This window comes from Hemicordylus capensis, chromosome 3 (genome assembly GCF_027244095.1).
Source record: "Hemicordylus capensis ecotype Gifberg chromosome 3, rHemCap1.1.pri, whole genome shotgun sequence".
NCBI classification, from domain to species: Eukaryota; Metazoa; Chordata; class Lepidosauria; order Squamata; family Cordylidae; genus Hemicordylus; species Hemicordylus capensis.
This window is the reverse complement of record NC_069659.1, coordinates 267,849,897-267,871,222: the sequence shown is the minus strand read 5'-3', so window position 1 is coordinate 267,871,222 and position 21,326 is coordinate 267,849,897.

Here is a 21,326-nt window from a genome sequence, read left to right as displayed (position 1 = left end):
ATTTGAAACTATGAATTGGCTCCAAGTTACTTTACTCTCAGCATACACGCATGCCTAACTAAATTCCACTGTGTTGTGCCTCTGTGCACTCTGCTGTAATGAAAAAGGGATTCTCTCACTACAGAGAATTTCCAACAAATATAGTATAGCTTATTCAACATATGGTGGGGGGAGAGTTATGGTGGCAGGCCTCACCTTGCATATATACAGCACAGAGCCCATACATGTGCACATTATACATGTGTAGGCCTTCTGCACACAATCTGGGACACAGCAGTTCAAAATTCATCTATACCCATGCATGAATTTCCAGGGAATCACCTGTAATGTTTATGGGGGTCATATAGGCACCATAGTATAGTGATTGGAGTGTTGGGTGGGGTGGGGGAATCTACCATTGTGCAGTCATGTACTCTGCACATGGGCCTCCGGGAGGCCCACCGTGGCCATTTGCCACTTCTTCCACTTCTGCCTATATCTGTACCATATTTTAATTTGTTGATTAATATATAAATGTTTCATTAGTAATCTTTCAAATATGTTTCATATTGTTTGTTTTAATTATTAACAAATGTAACATTATTTTTTGGGGGGAGAAAATATTTGGGGGGAAAGCTGTACCCAATACTCTACTTTCATTGTCATGGTCAACAATTCCAGAGTACAAATATAACCATTCAATGTTATCTAAGAGCACAATATCCTTTGAGATGCTTCTTGCAGTATCACTGTAATTTGCACCCTTCTGTTTCTAGTGTTTCCATGTTTCCTAGATAACTATTTTTTTTTTTAGAACAGACTTCCATGGGAACTGTTTTGATGTGTATTTCTGTATCTGCTGCAGTTACCCCAACCTCCACTGTGGAGGTTGCAAGAACATTCAAGTCTGTTGCCGTGAAAGTCTCAGTGTTAGCATTTCATTGCTCGAAACAAAAACCAAAGAATACCCTGATTCCATTTGCATCTTGTATAGGCCACATAAAGAATTGTAGCTTATCTGTTGTATTTCCCATGTACGATGTACCATATGAGGCTAGAATCCATCCAATTCTAGTATGCGGGTTTCTCACAGCTATCTCTTTGCTTTTAATCACATTGTCATTTTTAGCTAGCTTTGTTTGAGGCAGCTGATAGTATGAAGTTACCTCCTTTCCATGAAATTTAACACAATTATCTGAAACAGAAACAAGTTCAGGCTGAGGAGACCTGTGCTCCTGTGGACAGACATGCTCTGTGAAGATGTATGAATGGATCCTCACCAAGTGTAAATAAGCATTTCTCACACAATGATACTAATTTAATACTAACTGAAGGTGTAGCCAGCCATGTAGAGATTTAGGTCTCTTCCAGACCATTGTGTGTTCACATCTTATAATTTGAGCCACTGCCTTCAAACCTGCTGTCTTTCTAAACACTTGCCTACACATAATGCTATCTCCTGGTGTAGAATATTTGCACCTCTCTCTTGCTGACGCATGTACTTTATGAAGATCAGCAGTCATGCTGGCAGATTATTCTAGTTTCTACTTCAGCTTTGTAGAGCAGGAATTTCATGCCCTCCAGTGTATGATACACTGGCTGACATCCAGACTCATGCTTTGCCCAGAGGTGCAGCTAGGCAATTTTGGAACCTGGACCTAATGGTGTTATGTCCCCCCCACCCACCACCTTGCAAGATAAGTATTGTCTTCCTATGATCACACACATGGACACACAAGCAAGGTCTCATAGGAGGAAAAGGATTCTCACGGACAAAGCAATGGGCACCTTCTCCTTGACTAAGCAGAATTAGTTCTAACAGATACAAACTATTCCAAGTAATTTAAAAAAACTATTGACCCCCCACTAAAGGTACATAAAAACTACATAACTGTAACCCACACCACCTACAGAAACAAATTTTGCATGAACAATCCTGAATGCCTAAATAGTTACCTGTTGAACTGGCACCTGGTGTTTGGTTCTTTGAATGGGTGAGATGACACGTGTGGTGTGGCAAACAGGGGAGGCCAACTCTGGCTGGCTCTGCAGGTGCCTGCCCAGCACTGCTGCCTCGCCCTGGTCTCCTTTCATGCTTGACCTCGGCACTGACAGGAACAGGATTTGTGCCTAGCAGAGGAGTGCTGCTGCTGATCAGGAAGGAGGATTCAGGAATCATGGTTGAGGGGAGGTGCTGTGTGTGCGTGTGCGTCCGTGCATGCTGACTGGAATCAGTCAGTGTCTCTCACAGCTCACCCCACATGCATGCAATCAGAAGGTGGAAGCAGCAGCACAGGAAGGGGTGGTCTAGAGGAAGATCTCTGAGGCATGAACACGCGCTGCTTCTCTGGTAGCCAAGTCAGAGAGTCATGGCTGTCAGCTCGGCGGGGCTGGCTGCCCAACTGAGCCATGGGAGGAGACTTGGTATCGGACTGGGGCTGGGCGTGCTGGGGCTAGGCCAGAGACTGGCCGCACTCCCTTCAGAGAGCAATCACCCAGCCTGGCGGCAGTGCAGCAACAGGAGTCCTGGGACAGAGTGCAGCATGATGGGGTGGGGGGTGGCAGAGACAGTGGTGGCCAAAGGGAAACATAGGCACATAGGAAGCTGCCATATACTGACTCAGACCATTGGTCTATCTAGCTCAGTATTGTCTACACCGACTGGCAGCAGTTTATCCAAAGTGACAGACAGGAGCCTCTCTCAGCCCTATCTTGGAGATGCCAGGGAGGGAACTTGGAACCTTCTGATGTTCTTCCCAGAGCAGCTCCATCCCCTGTGGGGAATATCTTACAGTTCTCACACTTCTAGTCTCCCTTTCATATGTAACCAGGGCAGACCCTGCTTAGCTAAGGGGACGAGTCATGCTTGCTACAACAAGACCAGCTCTCCTCAACTGGACTTCTGCTCTGAAGTCCATAGGGAATGGCGCCTCTGGCTGTGCCAACATGTCAGCATTTCCCATCATTCAATGGGAGAGGCTTATTTTTATTTATTATTACTATTGCTTACACAGACAGGTGTTATTGACTGGTTTGTTTTATCCAGACATCAAGTCCTTCCCAAGGACCTGAGATGGCTGAATTCTATTATCAATGTTGTTGCTGTTATTATAGATATCGTCACAAAATATAGGCTGTTCCCAGTAATGCTGCTTTTTGAATTGGCTGGTGGTGATTTCTGTGGCCCCTATGGTGTTGAGGTGCTCTTCAAGTTGTTTTTGAATTGCACCCAGGGCGCCAGTTACCACTGGGATTATTTTGGTCTTCTTCTGCCACAGCCTTTCAATTACAATTTGTAGATCTTTGTATTTGGTTATTTTTTCTATTTCTTTTTCTTCTATTCTGCTATCCCCTGGTATTGCTAATGTCAATTATTTTGACATGCTTTTCTTTCTTCTCAACTACAGTTATATCTGGGGTATTGTGTGGCAGATGTTTGTCTGTTTGTAGTCGGAAGTCCCATAATATTTTTACATCTTCATTTTCTACCACTTTTTCAATTTTATGGTCCCACCAATTTTTGGCTACAGGTAGCTTGTATTTTTTGCAGATCTTCCAGTGTACCATCCTTGCTACCTTGTCATGCCTTTGTTTGTGTCAGTCTGTGTGATCTTTTTATAACAGCTGATTAGGTGGTCCACTGTTTCATCTGCTTCTTTACAAAGGTGGCACTTGCTGTTTGTTGTGGATTTATCTACTTTTGCTCTTATTGCATTTGTTCTTAGTGCCTGTTCTTGTGCAGCCAATATTAAATCCTCTGTTTCTTTCTTCAAGCTGCCATTCTTAAGCCACTGCCAGGTCTTGGCGATGTTTGATTTTCCACTTATATTGTGCAAATATTGACCATGCAGTGGCTTCTTTTTCCATTTTTCTGCTCGGTTCTTGACTTGTTATTTCTTGTAGGCCTGCTTTGTTTAATTGGTGCTTAATAGTTTCTCGTTATTGACCATTTTAAGTGCATCTTCTTTACTGTCCTTGATATATTCCTCAAGGCCTCTTTTTCCTCCTCTACTGTTTGATGGACTTGCAGCATTCCTCTTCCACCTGAGCTGCGAGGGAGGTAGAGCCTATTTACATCACTCCGGGGGTGCAGAGCATGATTGATGGTCATGATTTTCCTGGTCTTACGATCCAGCGTCTCTAGCTCTGCCTGGGTCCAGTCTATTATTCCTGCAGTGTATCTGATAATAGGTATAGCCCAGGTGTTTATGGCTTGTATGGTGTTCCTGTCACTGAGTTTGGACTTTAGGATTTTTCTAACTCTCCTGATGTATTCACTTCCAATTTTTCTTTTAACTTCAGTGTGTGTGATGTTATCAGCCTGGAGAATGCCCAAGTATTTGTAATGTTCATTCTCTTCCAGGTTCTTGATGCTGCTTCCATTGGGCAGTTCTATTTCTTCTGTTTTTCTTATTTTTCCTTTGTTCATTATTAATGCAGCACACTTGTCTAGTCCAAACTCCATTGCTATATCGCTACTGAATATACGGACAGTGTTTAGCAGTGATTCGATTTCTGACTGGGACTTCCCATACAACTTCAGATCGTCCATGTACAGCAGATGGTTGATTTTACTGGATGTTTTAGATGTTTGGTATCCGAGGCCTGTTTTGTTTAATATTTGTGAAAGTGGGGTCATTGCGATTACGAACAACAGAGGGGATAGTGAGTCCCCTTGGAAAATACCTCTTCTAAAGCTAACCTGTCCAAGTGTCTCACCATTGATTGTTAACTGTGTACTCCACATGCTCATTGCTTTTAAAAATAAATATCTGAATGTTTTTGCTGACACCAGTTGTTGTTAACATTTTAGTATCCATGTGTGAGGCAATGAGTCGTAGGCCTTCTTGTAGTCAATCCATGCAACACTTAGATTTGTTTTTCTTCTCTTGCAATTTTCTAAAATCATTTTGTCAATCAGCAGCTAGTCTTTTGTGCCTCTGGTGTTCAGGCAATTTCCTTTCTGTTCAACTGAAAACTGCTTATTAGTTAATAAGTGTTGCATCACTTCATCTGCTATTATTCCAGTTAATAATTTGAACATGGTTGGCAGGCAGGTTATCAGTCTATAATTACTTGGAACTGCACCTTTTGCTGGGTCTTTCATTATGAGATGAGTTTTGACAGTTGTTAACCATTCTTCAATATCACCTCCTTGCAAAATGCGATTGAACTGTTTTGATAGTTGTTTATGAAGGCTTGTTAGGTGTTTAAGCCAAAAGCCATGCAGTTCATCGTCACCTGGTGCAGTCCAATTTTATTTCTTGTTTGATTGTGCAAACAGGTGTTATTGACTGGTTTGTTTTATCCAAATATCGAGTCCTTCCCAATGACCTGGGATGCCAGAATGCCCCTCCCCTTGGCCCCGTGCAGAGGGGAGAGCGATTTGTGCCAGCCACCCCTGCACGAGGCCAAAAAAGCAGCCCGATTGGTTCAATTGAGGGAAGGGGGCGGGGCTTCCGCCTCGGTCCAGCAGTGCCCGCCCCAAACTACTCAGTCGCGGCGTGACTTTCCTTGGAAAAGGAGCTCCCTCTCGAAGCTCCTCTTCTTCAGCGTTTTGGTGGCGTTTGGCCGTGGTCTTCGGCTTTTAAGCCGATCGGGGGTCCTTTTGGGCGGAAGCTACGTAGCCTCAGCGAGGCTTCGTGGATTTTCGCTGCACTCGGGCGGTGATTGGGGATCCGGCCTTGGGGCTGGGGCTTGGACGGCGGCGAGCTCCAATGGTGGCGGAGTGATCGGTGGCGGCGGCAGCCGCTTTTTATGGACCCTCTTTAGCCTCGTGAAGGCGGCGCTTCAGCGTTTCGGCCAGCTGGCCGCTCTGGTTTGCAGGGAAGGGGTGGTGGTGCAGCTGGGTGGTGATTGGCTTCCTTAAGGGCTGTGCCGGGGGCTGTTAGGTGCTTGGGTGGGTCTGTTGTTACCTGCTAGTTAGCTAAGAAGGATCCACCCTGGTTGCATTCAAATGGGAGGTTAGAAGTGCAAGCACTGGAGGAGACTCCTAGTTGCCCCCCCCCTTATACACGCCGGCTGGTGGTACCCCCCCGCCTTTCCCTCCTTCCCTTCTCGCTCTTGCTCCATTTGCCCTTGGGGCTTCCTTTACAAGGGCCCCTTTGGTGGGGTTGCTACACAGGCTGGGTTTTTCTCAGTCACCTTAGTGGCATAGTGGGGAAATGCTTGACTAATAAACAGAAGGTTGCTGGTGTAAGGACACCCCTGCTGTATCAGGCCCAGGGCCCAGCGGGCCCAGCATCCCATTTCCCACCAGATTTTATTTATTACCAAGTACTTAGCTGGAATTTCAGATAAAACAAAATAAGAATAAATAATTTATATATATATATATATATATGAAACGGGTGAAGAGTTTGGCTGGGGGGTTCCCCATAGCATAAAGTCCAGCATTTAAAAATGACTGGTAAGTCCAGGGGCAAAAGAGATGGTAGGCCCGTGAAGCCGCCCAGGAGGCCTGTTCCCCCTCCTTCATCTGATGAGGAGGAGGATTGGGAGATGGTGCTTATTAGGGGCCTAGTGCAGAGAATGGAGGCCCTTGAGAAGGCCCGGGCTGTCCCTCCTCCTGATAAGGAAGTGGGGCCTTCAGGTGTCCCTAGACCGGCGCCCAAGCGCACGAGGGTGGCAGCTCGGACACAGTTCCTAAAGTCTATCTCTGACAGGTTGAGCGCTCTGGAACAAGGTGTCACGCCTTGCGGTCCAATGGCTCCTGCGGCACCTGTGGTTCCTTCCCCACCGCCTGGGGCTCCAGACCCGGATGTTCCTGCGCCCGTTCCAGGAGCACCTGCTCTGGCACCTCCCATCGATGCTGCGCCTGTATTACCATCTGGGCCTTGCCCAGAGGATCCATCTCTCCCAGTGGTTCCGGGTGAGTCTGTTCCATTTACACCACCGGGAGGTACCGGCCAGTGGACAGGTGTGCCCTGGCCGATACCTGCTGCAGGCGGATGGGGAAACTCATGGTGGCCGCCTTACACTCAACACTGGGGCATGGGTTCTGTTCCCGCCTGGGGGTACGCACAGGGTTTTCCGGGCACTGTGGCAGGGTCTCAGGGGGCGGCCGAACAGGTGTGGTTAGGTCAACGGCCTGCCTTGACGTTGCCGTCTACGGGCCCCACTGGGGCGGCTGCTTCTTCACCAGCCCAAGCGAGTAGGGAGGGCTTTTACCCCATGGGGGTTCTGCCCACCGCACAACACGCTCCATATGGTGCCATTGGGCTCCCCTTGGGTGATCACCTACACCCCGCTACAAGGGAAAAGATCTTGAAAGGGGAGTATGTAGACATATTTAGTCTTCTGTTTCATGAACCAGAAGTAAAACACAAAGAGGGCGAGTCGTGCAGGGACCATGAAGCTACAAAGCGGAAGCCCGTGGAAAAAACCTGGAACAATTGGCTTTCAGGTTTCACTATCTATATGGGGGTTGCCGTTCAGTCTCAGCCGGCCAGGGGCCCAGCCCTCCTCAAGTACATGGACATTATACATAGGGCAATGTCTGACTTTGCCGGCACAGCTTGACTTCGGTACGATGAGAGTTTCAGGATGAGAGCGGCTTTAGATCCTTCCCTACCTTGGGATGCCCCTTTACAAGAGCTCTGGCTGTTAGTTATGTCCCCTTCACAGCCGATCGAAGGAGATCGGTCAGACAGCGGCCATTTGCTCTCCATGCCACAGAGTGGGCCTCTAGCTCAGGCCTCGGGCCAGCAGGGGGTTCAACCCCACATGGTTTGTTGGGAGTGTAATAATGGGGGGCGGTGCGCGCGAACGCCCTGTCACTTTAAGCACACTTGTGGCCTCTGTGGGGCCAAGCACCCCAGCTCCACTTGCACCAGGGCCCGCTCCACAGGGTCGGGATTTAAGTCTGGACCCGAGGGCGGCAAAAAGGGGGGCCTCCCCCTCCCCCTTCGGGTGAAGGGGCCCAGCCCAATCAAGCGTGATGTATTAGAACACATGCTCTCCTCGCGACTGATGCCTGCAGTTTTTTGGATCTGTCTCTCATGGAGTGTTTGTTTGTTCGCCAGGCAGGGGACCCACTCACCCAGTTTCATTTTCTAGCCACCCTGCGCAGACCCTCGTTTCTGCTGGGTTATCTGTATCTGGATTCACGCTCCATTCCTTTCGGATAGGGGCTGCAACTATCGCCAGTCAGCTGGAGCTTCAGGAGGAGACTACAATGTGAATTGGGTGTTGGAAGTCCTTGGCGATGCGGCGCTAAGTGCGCTAGTCGCATGCCACAGCACTAATTGTTTAGCTGTGGTTTTTCTGGCAGGTGCTGGTGGAGCAGCGGCTCCTTTGCGTATATCCCTTTGCGGCCATTCGTTGGTCTTGGGCGTTTGTGAAGGCCAGCACCTCCTATTAGGGCACCCATTTGGGTCTCGCAAACCGGGCATTGTTTTGAAAGGTGTGCAGGGTATGATGTGGGATTACATAGGTAGGATACTCAGGCCGGACATTCCGGCCGGATGTTCTCCTTGTCCATTTGGGAGAGGGCAATTTGGTAAGCGAACTGGCATTTTGGAAGGGTATGGGGCAGGGAGGTCAAGCTAGGCTAACCTCCCTGTGTGGCAGGAACAGTGCGGGTTGGGGGTAATTTCAGGAATGAGTTTTGGTGAGCACCTTTGAATAATTATCAGGTCGATTGGCCAATCGCTCCCTTGTGGTTTGTGCGGCCCAGGGAGATTGATTCACCATGACACCAGCTTCAGGAATTCACCGGCCCTTGGGCTGCGCGGTCCGGGACTGGCGAAGACCTAGAAGTATTCAGGCCCCCTCAGGTGAGGGGGTTGGCCTTGAAGGCGGAAGGTAGGTTATACCTGCTTTTGCCTGAGCCAAGGTGTGTCGCTCATGCAGGTTTGGGTAAAGGATGCAGTAATCCTAACCCAACCTTAGCAGACCCGCACTGTTAATTTGGGGTGATGGATCACCTTTGGTTTGCCAGTTCGCTTTCTTTTACTTTAGATTAATTGAATAAAGTCGTGGCCCTTTACCCAAATAATTATGTGTCCGTGTCTTTTTGGGGCTCGGGGTCTGGGCACAATTTTGTTGTTGCTGTTGTTGTTGTTTTGGAATATCCCTTTCCTTCTGTGGCCCACTGTGCCTCCTGAAAATATGTCTGAGGGCTGTGTGAGCCTCAGGAACATATTGTGGGAGCAGGATGGGACACTGCTGAAAATTACCCCTCCCCCACCGCACAGTAGAAAATCTTGATGGGCTAGTGCGGCATCAGGATGTGAGCCACTGTGCTGATACGCACAAGAAAAGAAATCCCGGAGGCAGGCACAGAAGGGGCATAATACTATTACGGGGGTGAGCTTTGCCTTACAGTCTAATTTTCAGAAAGAGAAAAAATTATATATTTAACATTTATACTCCCATCCTAAAAACATTTTCTCTGAAGTCCTATTGGATTTGAAAGAGCTACATTTCAAGAAAGTGTGCTTAGTATTGCAGCCTTATTTTAATTTCCAGTTTATGATTCAGCAATGGGCAGAGAAATGAGGGAGCAAGTTACTTACCTGGGACACACTTGCTCCCCACTTGATCCACTGGTGCCACCAGTGATGTTGTGATATCTGCTTTACACGTATTTTAAATCAAAAGTTAGTTTGTTGCCAGATACTGTGCGGCTGCAATCGGCATCCACCAGCAGATGACTGGCTCTGAGCCTTTTTAGCCCTGATTTTATTCTGCAATTGCTCATGCCTCCCCTTTTATTCCTTTTATTGGTCTTAACATTCAATATAATTTTTACTCTGACTTTTTTAGCTCTATTATATTGTGTTTTTTTAAACTCTACTATTTTATGTCCCCTTTTATGCACTTTTATGACTTTTAAACATAGTAATAATATTATTATATGCATTTACATTTTTAGTATTTTAGTACTCTTAGCTCTTTTAGCATTCACATTTTAACACCCTCATACATTCTAAGTACTATTAGTTCTTTTAATGTTAATATGCATCATCACATATGTACAGTAACTACCTTCCATTTCCACTTTTATTTACTCATATTCTCTAACATGTATTTTTATGCTGGTCTATGACTGTAATAAAGGATGATGATGATGATGATGAAAGTTAGTTCTCAAATCTGACTACAGCTGAACTTCAGAGAACATCTAAATGGAACAGAACTAATGTTGTTTATTATGGCCAGTATTCTGATCACTGTGGAGGAACCTTCCATATGCAGACCAAGGCTTCTGAGACACACAAGCCTGACAGCAGCAGCCCACCCCCCCCCCCCCACTGCCACTCCAAAGTCACTCACTATAGTCGAGGGACACTCCATTGTGGCTTTTGATGCAATGTGAAGAGGTAAAATAGAAAGAGGGAACTGAAATCACAAGTCAGTTTTGATGTGAGCTCACCATTTTATGAAATACTTAATCTTCCTAGCAGTATACTTTGTTACGACTTTATTGGCTGACATACTTCTCAGCAAGCTGAGCATCCAAGAGGGATTTAGGTTGACTGTGACTGAACCAGCCCACAGCCCATGCACACACATTCTGAAAACGGTGGCTGCTCTGTGACTCTGAAGCTGTGCGTCACTGCAGCTGCGACCAACCCCCATTATTCCCAATAGGAGTTGGTCACAGCTGTGATGGTCCATAGCTTCAGAGGCATGGAGCGGGCTCTGCCTTTGCATAGTGTGTGCATGGGCTCTTGGCGGGTGCAGAAGCAGCAAGCATACATCTCTCTTGGTTGCATGGCCCACTGCGCAGTATTTCAGCCATTGAAGCATGTATACATGTGTACATATGTACAGCAGCACCATCAGCGTACATAATTCCTTAGAGTAGGTAAAAACAGACAGATCCTGATCCTCAAGGAGCTTACAATCCAAAATGGATGGGAGGGGGACAATAAAGGGAGTAGGGAGAGATAAATTGGCAAATATAGTTCTGCACTTCAAACTTGGTTACGGTTGGGAATGAGGATTAAGACCTCAACAAGGAGGTCACATAATTTAAGGTCCTTGCTAAAGGTCATCCAGTGGGGATTAAAGTATTGGAATCCTCTTCATTTTCAGAAATAGAATGCACTCCTTACATTAGTATTGTAGAAAGAATTAGTACTACATGAAGAATGAGCTTTTTCAGCACTGGGGTTTGAACAAATTTATTACATCATTTTGGCACCAGGCTTAATGAGGATTTATTGAAGTGTCTTTCAGTAGCATCCATAGAATAACAAGAGGAATATGTCAAAAAGCAGAAGGAGAGACATAATTCAGCTTTACACTCAGTCTAAGACTCAGTTCCTTATTGCCTGACTCACCCAGCATCCTTGAAATGGGGACTTTTGGATATGAATAACAACTTACAGGGACTGCTGTATATCTGTTCTGTTTTCTCCTCTTCCTCCTCTTTCTTCTTGTTGTATTGTTGTAAGAGTCAACATAGAAGTTAGGTAGGAGTTATGTGGCTGAATCTCCCAATGTCTTTTTGAGTTTGTAATTCTTAGTGCAAAATCTCTAGCTGATGACATGGGTTATAAATACTACCTTTCTGTATACATCCCATATAATTCCTGTGATATATGTGTATTATGGCAGAAGACGAATTCTCCTACCTGGAAGCTGCACAAGCAGCACTTCTGCAGGTTTCCCCATTCAGGACAATGAGGAAACCCGAGGAAGCACTGTGCAACCACCTGTCTCAAATACGGAAAGGTTCAGGGGGAACTACATCTCCCAGGCATCCCTGCAGTTCCCAGGCACCCTGCTTAGGTTCCTCTTCATCATTCCCTGTCTGCCCCCTGGACGCTCCCAAGAACCACCACAACCACCCAGCTTTCTCCATGCCAGTGTTGGGCAGCTTTTAAAGGGTCACCACCACCACTCTCCTACCTGTGGCAGTTGCACCATGAGGGGCTGCCTTCTTGTGGTGGGGGCTGGGAATTCCAAAGTGGAATTCCATCTTTTATCAATGTGTACAGAACTAGAAATTGCCATGCTTCCTGTGCCTCAAACATTTTCTAATTGCCTATGACCTGAGCTTGAAGATGGGGGTGGGGGTGGAGTAAAATATGTGGGGCTACCCTTAACACTACACATCATGTCAGCCATAAAAATCATAGCGCAAGCATGGGTCGATGTCTGAAGGCTGCAGGTGTAGATCTGATGTCGTAAGGAGCTTCTTGTAAAGGAGATGGGAAATGATAGTGTACAGAGAACCAGAATCAGCCATCATGCACACTTCATGGCCATTAAGGTTTACTTGACAATGTGGAGAAGCTGACTTGGAGTCTTTTACACTTAAAATGCTCTCAGGAAGTGGCTTATCTGCTTCATCTGTACCATATAGTGAATCAGTAATGGAGTGGACAGCAGACCTGCATACGTTAGCAAGGTGTCCCCTTTCCTTGTGCCTGTTGCAAGTGAACTTTCGTGCAGGACAGTGAGCAAAATTGGCTTTGTCTCCACATCAGTAGCAGTGGTAGTTCTTTCTTTCATGTGCTGCCACTTTCTGGGGCAGTGTCATACAAGAAGGTTGGGATTGGAAGGATTTAGACTGACCAGCCTGGATTTCAGGGAGTTAGTTTTGGGGTACCAAAAAGAGTAATTTCGCACAGTGAAGAGCATTTTCTCCTAGCCATCTCTATAATTATATACAAGGTAATTTTCTGCTCCAGTAGCAGTTTTTCACACAGTTTGGAGCAAGAGACACACAGCTTTGTAGTCTCAGGGACAGAAATAGGGTACATCTTTCTGCTGAAAAGGGTGACATACATGATAGACAAAAGAATATGGACCAGGTCTCACGATCAATGAGACCCGGTTTTAACCTGTGAGCGGGAAGAGCGGGCTAAGCCGGCCCCGAGACAGAGACAGAGCCGGCGGGGGGTGGGGGGAGCGGGGGCCGCACGGCCTCCACAAGCCCCAGTATGCCCTGTGTGAGTGTGCAGGGCATAATGGGGAGACCCCCGAGCCGGGAGGTGGCTTTTCGCCTCCTGGCCGGGGGTCTACTCATGAGTAGGCACGGCGCAAAGCCGCACTGCTGCTACTCACGATGGTAAAAAGCAGGTTTGCTGGAGCGCTCGCTCCGCAAACCTGCTTTTTACCAGGGGTTCTCGAGTGGGTTTGCCGCTCAAGAACCACCTGCCTTGGCTGCGAGCCCGGTGGTTCTTACGGTCACCAAAAATTGGGCTAGCCCAAACATGCCTTCTGAGCCTCAAGCCAACCATTAACACTTTTTGTTAGAGAGATGAGCTTGAAAGCTAATCCAATATGATAATGTGGAGGGGGTATCTGGCTATTTCTTTAGAATAATAGCACTTAATTAACTCATGTCTTCTTCAACTTCCTCAGCTGCACTGAAATCAGAGAGGCAAGCAGAGGAATAATCCTTTTTCATTTGTGAGTCACCCTTGACCTGAATTTCCCCAAGCTATCAGCCAAGTGATGTACCCTCGTGAGTTAGCTTCATGCAAGCAAATGGTGAGCCCACAATCCTGTGAGTTCAGAGAGACAAAATGGAAACTACAAGCCTGTAGCTCCGAATCAGGTGTAGGGGTGCTGCTGGGATCCCCCAAACAGGCTATCTTGGTAACACTTCCATCCAGGCTCTGACAGACCTGCTTAACCTCAGCAAGGTTGCCTTGCCTTTTTGTCTTTTTAGAGATGTGCTCTGGGAGAAATATTCACAGCTGTCGCTACTTGGGTAGTACTGCTGGTCTCCCTGGATGCCTTCCATTTATAGTCTTGAGGTACCCACCTGGCTTACATGGCCATAAACCTTTTTCAAAAAATGCAAAACCAAGACAATCTTTCATGAAAGCTGAGAGCAATCTTTCTATAACCTATCCAAACCCTGAATAATTTCACAGAATGTTTTCAGTTATAAAAGGAACCATGAATGTACAGAACAATGTAACAAAACCACAAAGGGCTACTTGTTTGTTCACTTATGCTTCAGAAAAAGCAAGGTTACGTTACAGCTTAGAGTTACATTACCAGTTTTTTTTTAAATGCCATATTAGATGCCAAGATGGCATCTGCCCCAGGGCAGATGAGCTGCCAGTGCTTGGGCACAGCTCCAGCAACTCCATGTGGCTCTTAGGTTGACATGAGGTTAAAAGAAAAGCAAAGGACCTCTCTAACACCATGGCCCTTCTTTTAGGGGTATGCCCAAAACCAGCTGGAGTGGTTCAGCTTGAATTTGAACCTAATTCAAACCAGGCACCCAGGTACAGGTTCATTAGAACCTCCCCTGTGGTTTGTTTGGATTTGAACCTAATTCAAACCAGTTCTGAAAGGTTCAACATAGGGAATAATGGAGACTTGAACTGGCCCCTATGGAGAGCACTAGTGGCACAAAACCAGAGTGGGTGGTAAGCACCCATAGGTGCTACCACCCAACCCAATTGGGCACTCATGTGATTTTTAATGAATTTTAAAAGATTGTTCAAGTTTTATCATTTCTGCCATGGGGAGTAATGGAGATTTGAGGTAGCCCCATTATCCCATCTGGGGATGCCCAGGCACTCCGAAGTGCATTTGGGAGTAAGGCACATTGGGCAACAATTCCCCCCTCAAACTCCAAATTGGTGGGGTGCATGGGGTTTTTTAAAGGAATTTTTTAGTACTTGGCCTTTTTGACAGTTCTCTCAATGAATTCCTATGAAGAACTTACACAGCATCCAAGAATCCACTTTGTGTCACTGCAGCTCTGGTGGTACCCCTACTGGAATGGCAGGAGTCTCCTCCAGGTAGGCCACCTCACTGGGAGCAAAGAATAGACTAACGGGTAGCTATGGCATCCTAGCCCATCTTCTCTGCTCACCGTGCCCTCCCACACCAGCAGTTGGGCCACCCCTCCCACCTCTGTCTGCCATATGGATCAGCCTTGCTCTGAATATTTTCCTCCCCCCAGGGCTTTAAAAAAAATATTAAGCCTACCTACCACCTAGGCTAGGGTGATCCTAGGCTAGGGCGATCCCACACCACCCAACAGCAACACAATTCACAATAAAACAGTAAAAGGGGGAACTAAAGGGGACCTGTGAATGAAAAACCTGCAAAAAAAAAAGGCATGCACAAAACAGCAGAAATACCTCCCCCCAAACCAGCCCAGGAGCCCCTATTTAATCCCAGAACTTAAGAGGCAAAGGAGGTAACAAAAAGCAAGATACTTACCCCTACAAAATCCAGAAGTGTTCTTCCCTGAGCCAGGGTCTGCAACCCAGCAGAACAGCACTTGGAGGCAGCAGCTCACACACACACAGTGCAGAGGGTGGGGGCAGATGGGCAGCCTACAGGTGGGTCACCCACACACCCAAAAACCAAATTAAAATAAACACGGAGGAAATGAAATTAAAAGAATAAAGGAAAAGTACAAAAGCACACTTTTTAAAAAAAAAATCCAAAAACTGAAAAGTAATTGGAGAGAGAGAAAAGGCTAGCTCTCTCTCTCAAAAAAAACTTCCAAAAGGGAGACAAGGTCCAAAAAAGTAAAACAGGGGGCCTAGTGGGCCTAGGGCCTGTGCCCTGGACCCTGTGAGGACCGCCCCCCAGGGACTCAGCTGCAGGCTGTGGAGCGTGAACAGTGTGCTACAAAAAGGTTGTGTTTTTTTTAAGAAAGAAAAAAGAAGCACCTACTCTAAGAATAAAAAAGAAAGAAAGAAAGAAAAACAGCAAAAATAAATAAATCCATTTTTTAAAAAAAGGTCAAAGGCACAACAGGCAGGCCACAACCTGTGCCTAACTGTAGAAGTTCAGGACACAGAGAGTCAACCCAGGAAAAAAGGCAGTCAGGAAAAGAGGGGTTAATCCTAAAAATAAATAAATAAATGGGCCAGAGACCTCAGCCCTTTCAAGGCCCACTCACTTACTCACTGCAAATTCCCCCCCCAAGGGACAGCCAGCCAAGAAAAATTACCAGAAAACAAAAGGGAGGATTCCTAGAAAAAGGGGGGAAGAATGACAGACGGACAAACAAACAAACAAACAAACAAAACCAGGGCAGGACAGACCTGAAACCAGGAGAGCCAGAGTTATACAGTTCTCCATAACTGGCAACCTTCCCAAGCCTACCAAAAGGCCAGACACATCTAGCCAATAAGGTAATCAGGAGTTCAGCCAACCAATTAAAGTGACACAAGTGATACATTTTAGGCCACCGGTACCTAAAATAGAGGCTAGAACCTTTGAACTGGTTTGAATTGAAACAGGTTCAGTTCAAAGTCAGACCAGCACTGCAAGATCAGTGCCAGGTTTGGCCCGAGTTAGAACCATCGAACCAAACTGGTTCGGATTCTAAACTGTTTGCACACCCCTATCTTGGAAAAACCAAACCAGATTTCTGTCTCCTTAATGGAGAGAACTGGTCTACGGGAAGAGAGCTGGTCTTGTGGTAAGGTAAAGTGTGCTGTCAAGTCTATTTCGACTCCTGGTGCCCACAGAGCCCTGCGGTTTTCTTTTTTGGTAGAATACAGAAGGGGTTTACCATTGCTATCTCCTGTGTAGTATGAGATTTTGCCTTTCAGCATCCTCCTATATTGCTGCTGCCCAATATAGGTGTTTTTCATAGTCTGGGAAACATACCAGAGACGAAAGTTTGGGTGGTATATAAATGTGATGAATAAAATAAATAAATAAATAAATATAAAATTCGAACTGGCAACCTTCTGCTTGTTAGTCAAGCATTTCCCCGCTGCGCCACTTAAGGTTTTGGTCTTATGCTAGCAAACATGAATTGTCCCCTATGCTAAGCAGGGTCTGCCCTGGTTTGTATTTGAATGGGAGACATGTGAGAGCACTGTAAGGTATTCCCCCCAGGGGATGGGGCTGCATCTGCCTGCTTGCATGCAGAAGGTTCCAAGTTCCCTCCCTGGCATCTCCAAAATAGGGCTGAGAGAGACTCCTGCCTGCAACCTTAGAGAAGCTGCTGCTGGTCTGTGTAGGCAATACTGAGCTAGATGGACCAATGGTCTGACTCGGTATAAGGCAGCTTCCTATGTATGTTCCTAACAGGCCAGAATTTTCTGGGTCACTAGTGACATCAGGCACTGTCCTGCCTTCAGCAGGTAAAATGTCTAATGTTTTAAGTATACCCGCAATATGAAAGAAAAGAGATTTGAGTTCTATCTTTCACTAAAGGGTTGTTTGTCCCCTTTCCATTAAAAAGCCATTAATAGTCAGGAAATTAGACAAGACAGAGGAAATGAGATCTCAGCTGATTTTTCAGGTTTATGAGCTTGTTTTTCCAAAGGAAGTTTTGCACTTGAAAAATAGTTGTCATTCAGATTAAGGAGGCCAAATATTAATAATCCTAACCAGTGGGATCACAAGACCATCCTATTTGCTTACAGCTCTTTGGAGTGAGACTTCAAGTCTTTGGAGGTCTTCAAGAAAACTCTAATCTGGTCAGGAACCTTCTAGTTATAGTTCTGAGAGGCAGCTGATCCACTAAGTTCTCTTGAGACTAACTATATGAATTTTTAAACCGTCCATCATCATGCACTCAAACATGCTGAATACGTATTCCAACTCTACCATTGCTAATACTAAATTTCTTCCATCCAGATAAACCATTTATTCTATCCCCAAAGGCAAGTTAATCTACATGTTGTTGCATTATATCATTATTATTATTATTGCAAGATTACAGTTAATTCCATGATTTCAAAATTTTAGCCCCTGGAGACAAGCAAGAAATAGCCATGGTTCAATGTTCACAACTCTGCAAGGTTTTAATAGCAATTCAGTCCTTTCTTCCACAAAATGTAATATGAGCTTATCTAGTTCATGTTATAAGAGAGAAAACTCTTATTCTCCTGGGTATGTTTCCTCATGTAAAAAGTGAGCACTGCCAGAAGGCTTCATATCAAAGGAAGAAATCTTGTTAATTTTACGCAATTGCAAAGGAATGAAGGATGGAAAACAGCCCCAAAATATCCCATGTTTAACTAAGACAAAAATGTTTTGTCTTAGATCATTTATATTTTGGAAAACTTGAAGGAAAACATAAAGGTGAAAAAGCAAAGTCTGTAACTTCTAGTAAAACTAAGCTCTGATGTACAAGGTTTCTTAGTTACATAGGAACATAGGAAGCTGCCATATACTGAGTCAGACCATTGGTCTATCTAGCTCAGTATTGTCTACACAGACTGGCAGTGGCTTCTCCAAGGTTGCAGGCAGGAATCTCTCTCAGCCCTGTCTTGGAGAAGCCAGGGAAGGAACTTGAAACCTTCTGTCTTCCCAGAGTGGCTCCATCCCCTGAGGGGAATATTTTACAGTGCTCACAATTCTAGTCTCCCATTCATATGCAACCAGGGTGGCCCCTGCTTAGCTAAGGGTACTAGTCATGCTTGCTACCACAAGACCATCTCTCCTCTAAAAGTAGCTAGTTCTACTTTTATGTAAGGATTCTAAAGTTCTTTATAATGAACTTATATTGAAGACAGATCATCCTGGAGAGAATCTATCTATGTGGTCACTAAGAGTTGACACCAACTTGACTGCACTTAATCAATTAATCATCAATGAAGTTCTTAAGGTGGAACATAGGAACAGGAAGCTGCCTTATACTGGGTCAAACCATTGGCCCAGTATTGTCTACACATTAGCAACTGCTTCTCCAAGGTAACAGGCAAGAGTCTCTTTCAGCCCTATCTGAAGATGCCAGGGAAGGAAGTTGGAACCTTCTTCATGCAAGTCTGCAGATGCTCTTCCCAGAGTGGCCTCATCCCATCCCCTAAGGGGGATATCTTATTGTGCTTACATGTCTCCCATTCAAATGCAAACCTGGGTGGACCCTGCTTAGCAAAGGGAACAATTCAGACTTGTCACAAGACTAGCTCCCCTCATATCTGAACTGAGAAGTTCAGGCTGAGATCCTCAGCTCTGAACCCTACTACCACTCACTTCTCAACACCACACATGTACACGGAGAGTATATTTTTGTTGGCCTTGTATTCTCACTATCCTCTGCTGTCTGAGTTATCTCGATCCTAGTATGTGCTTGGATTGTGGACTAGAGAGAGCATATAACTATCTTTAATTGCTTAATACATCATAGCTACCATTTCTCTCTGCTCCATGATTTTAACTATATTTCACTTTTTATTCATGATAGAACTCAAGCTGGTATTCAAAAGATTCGCAGGCAGGTAGTCTCCCTTACATGTGTTGACCAGGACTGGACTGGGAGGATTTGCAGTTGCAGGTGGTATGTGATTCTAACATCAACACAAATTTCTATGAGTTTTTCCATGGGATTCAAATGATGTCAAGGGATATTACACCATTTCATAACTCCATCTGCTGATCATTCTCTGACAATTCATGAGAAATCCACTGAAAACCCATCCCTTTTCAATACTATAGTCAGGTTAACATGTGATGGCAGCACCTGAGGTTCATGCAAGCACCTGCAGCTCCGGGAGTAGGCACTCTCACTCATCCTTGCATGAGCCTCTGCTTTGTTCCCAGTTACAGATGTTCCTAACAGAAGTAGGGCAGGATATGCTGAGATTGTGGGTTTAGATGTCATGACAAATCTTATTATATCAGAACCTGGAAAGGAAGTAGAGGTTTGAGCAAGGATGGGTGGGGCGTGTGTGTGTGTGCATGCTCCTGGTGTGGTGATGCTCTGTTGCTGCTGTTACATGTGTACCAGCCCTATAAATCTCTCATAGAAATTTTTGTTCATATTAGAATAAATTGCTGCCTAGAAATTCTTATTCTTAGCTTCAGCAACATTACTGCATCATATGCTTTCAGGTTATGCATTGGAACCACGCCTTGAATATTTTAACCTACGTTTGTTTCTTTAGCACCCCATATAATTTTGAAAATTAAACACAGTCCCAGATGTAAATGGCAACATTCTCATTAGACTATCAGCAGTCAGAATTGAACCTTGGAGTTGTTCACAGTTCTCGAGTACTTGAAGTACTATAACATAAGTGTAATCTTTCCTGTTGACAGAAGCACAAGTGTGACCCTCAGGACAAGGTCTATATTTTAAAATATATGGTCCAGGGTAGTTAAGAGACCGCCTTCTTTGTCTTGAACCCTGCCACTTTTTAAGATCTGGGGAGGTCCAGTTATGGTTGCTGCCGGCTTATCTGGTGGCAACTCGGGGCCAGGCCTTCTCTGTAGCTGCCCCAAGGTTTTGGAATGCACTCCCTGTCAAATTAAAAGTTTCTCCATTTCTGGTTGCTTTTTAAAAGGCCCTTAAGACACACCTGTTTTCTCAGGTTTTTAATTCAAATTAATTTCAAACTGTTTAATTGTGTTGTTCTGTGAAATTATTTAAATTGTTTTACTCTGTGAATTGTATTTAATTGTGTTATTCTGTGAAAGTGTTTGTGTGTGTGCGTGTTTATATTGTAACTTGAATTGTGTACACTGCCTAGATATGTATGTGTCAGGCAAAATATAAATATGATAAATAAACAAATATGTGTTTCTGAGCCAGGGAAATGTATTTATTTTTACATTTATATCCTGCTCTTCCTCTGAGGAGCCAAGAGTGGTATACATAGTTATGTTTATCTTCACAACAACCCTATGAGATAGGTTAAGCTGAGAAATAAGTGACTGACCCAGAGTTACCCAGAGAGTTTCATGGCTGAATGGGAATTTGAACTCGGGTCCTCTCAGTCCTAATCCAGCACTCCATATCCTGCTGGCTCTCAGCAGGATGTGTGTGAAAGTGTCTGTGTGTGGCGGGAATATGTGAGATTATTTGCATAGATTTGAGAGAGAGAGAGAAAGAATATGCTAAGAATGTTTTTCACTATGTCCTTAACAGTTCTTCTACAGCAAAGATGAGGGTTGCTGTATCTTTGGAGGAGCCACTCCTATCTTGTTATGCCCAGGTACAGTTTCACTTGTACTTAGCTTGTTGCCTTGAGTAAGTATCTCTTTTCAGGTTTTTTTAACATTTTCCAAGTGAGTTTGAACATGTTCTCTTGATTCCATAGACCTATCAGAAGTGTTTTCTCCCATCGGTATTGAGAATGAATAGATCCAACTTAATTGTTAAGAGAACTCCCCTTGAAAAAGAGAGTGGCTGACATGCAGACTAGTGTTGTACTAATATAATACTGTTGCACTAGCATAAGGACAAGCAAAGAACAGAATGTCTGCACCACACTAGGGAAGATGTTGGCACATTGTGTGGCACATTTCATGAAACTTCTCTCGTCGTGCTAACAAAACACTAGTTTGGATGTCAGTTGGTATCCTGAAATTTTTTTGGATAGGAATAGAAGATATAAACAGCCTACATCCAATATTCTCCAGCACTACAAGAGTGAAAGAATGCCCCTCCCAAGGCCTCGTGTTGCAGGGAGGGCCGTTTGTCTCAGCCCCACCTCTGCATG